Below are 2,075 nucleotides of genomic sequence, written 5' to 3'. Positions count from 1 at the left end.
CAGAGATAAAAAATACAGCTAAAAATGCTTACCAAACCTTCTTTTATGTGTTTGTCTTCCCATATGCGCTCGGCTCCGGAGCCTGGAATAGCCAGTGCAAAGAAGTTGTAACGAGTTTGTGATGACAACGAGAAAGACGCAGATAATGACGAACACGTACCTTATGGTGCGTTAAAACGAACAGAGCCGGAATCGCGTCGTCAGAAACCTTCTCCAAGGGCCGGAGCAGCGCACGCGTTACTGAATAGGAGGCAAAGCTGGGAGACAACCGGGATTCCTTTCAGCGAGAAGCAAAATGGTGCGCTCTGACCGCTGGTCCACTATTAGGGGAGCACCGCAGAACACCTCGAGGAAGCACCCCACACACCAGCGTTGGTCGCTAGACTGCGGATTGAGTGTCTTCGAGCCGTGATCCCCTTTCCGACGTATCGCACCGCCGCCAAACAAAGAGGTGCGCAATACACCTCGTGAGTCGGTGGGGCAACTTGATAGCGTTGCGGGCTCTGAGCTGCGGCGGGCTGACACGGATGCGTTCCCGCGGAGACGACCCTGGCGTGCACCCTAGCGTGCACAGATAGACTCGCCAGGGCCACGCTCCACTGATCTCTGGCTCTGTCGCATGGCCGAGGACAAAAGGCAGGTCCCGTGCGCATATATGCATGACTGTGTGCCTCCGCAGTATACGACCCGGCATCAGTGTGACGTCGATAACCGCCAGGCATGCGCATGTACTATCGGGGGTTTACTGTGGCGCCGAGGTCGTCTGCAGCTCGCCTCTGTTCCCTTTCCCTTTCGTGCCGGCTTATGAAGCATTAGTGCGCGCACACGCGCGCGGTCACTCCGTCAGTCCGCGGCGATGACCAATGGGTTACCGGTACATACGCGAGTCACAATGTAGTGGACAGCGAACGACTGCACGGATGCACTGGTGTGTACCATTGCAAACACGAAGGCAATATAGCGCCACTTCGTGAGAGTCATATGCTTTGGAGAAGTGGCAGGCGTACACATTCTGACCGCAAATGGACAACGACCACGGGGAGAAAGACAACACATGCCGCTACTTGTCTTCGTTCTCTTTCTTCTCGCAATTCTTGTCCTTTTGCCCTTAGGCCATATACGGCTGGTACCAAGTAACCCAAATTTCCGTTTTACTCAAGTGACAGTACCCGCCACTTATCGAGGTGAGCCCGATCGCATCTTGAAAGGCGCTGCTAAAGCCTGTCTCTGTTGCAGCAGACACTGGGATGACGATACACCCCGCGCAGTGCAATTCGTCTGCCCCACGGATGATTCCTTTCGACGCTCTCACTTAACCACACTGTAGCAGCAAGTATTACGGCTCCAGCAGCAACTTAGAAATGCATGTGACCGCACGTGTTAGTCTGGTGCAGTCGTGTATTTCTTTTTTTAGTCCGAAAGATACTTCCCGAGGTTGTAAACCGGCTCGCCGGTTTGTGTGAAGCTTGACCTTGGGGGTTGACCTTGAGCACGGAGCAAGACTATATAGGAGGTGAAACTCCCGTCAGCGCGAGCGAGCGCAGGCGACCAGATGAAGTCACAATTGTACGCGCCGACAGGGTCGCGTGCAGTGCCGGCGCCATGCGGCGCCTCGTAGAAGCAGCAGAGAAAAAAAATGCAGCGCTCAAAGCAGACGACAAGCAGACGACACGGCTGTTTGCTTCAGCGGGCACGCCGTGACGTTGTATTTCAGTAGTTTCTTTCCAGGCCGCCAGGCGCCGCCAGCAGGATAGTGGCGCCGCGGGCGTGTGACCTTTTCTGGTCGCCGCAGATGGAGGAGCTTCCACTCCTATATAGTCTTCCTCCGTGACCTTGAGCAATCCAGAAAAAACATAAAATGAATATTGCTGCCACTGCGAGTTGAACCCCCAGCGGCACGAACAGATCAGATTCGCAGGCCGTTGCGCGATAACACAGCCGAACACATTTCGTGTTAAACTGCAACACACTCTCGCGCTGTGCATTGCAACATCGTATTCTTCATCCACTAATACTACTTTAAACTAATATTCACGCTTTCATCTATATGGCGGTATAGTGACAGAGGAATGTGC

Source organism: Amblyomma americanum, chromosome 1, assembly GCF_052857255.1.
Source record: "Amblyomma americanum isolate KBUSLIRL-KWMA chromosome 1, ASM5285725v1, whole genome shotgun sequence".
Classification (NCBI taxonomy): Eukaryota; Metazoa; Arthropoda; class Arachnida; order Ixodida; family Ixodidae; genus Amblyomma; species Amblyomma americanum.
The sequence above is the reverse complement of the archived record's forward strand: the minus strand, read 5'-3'. Positions refer to the sequence as shown.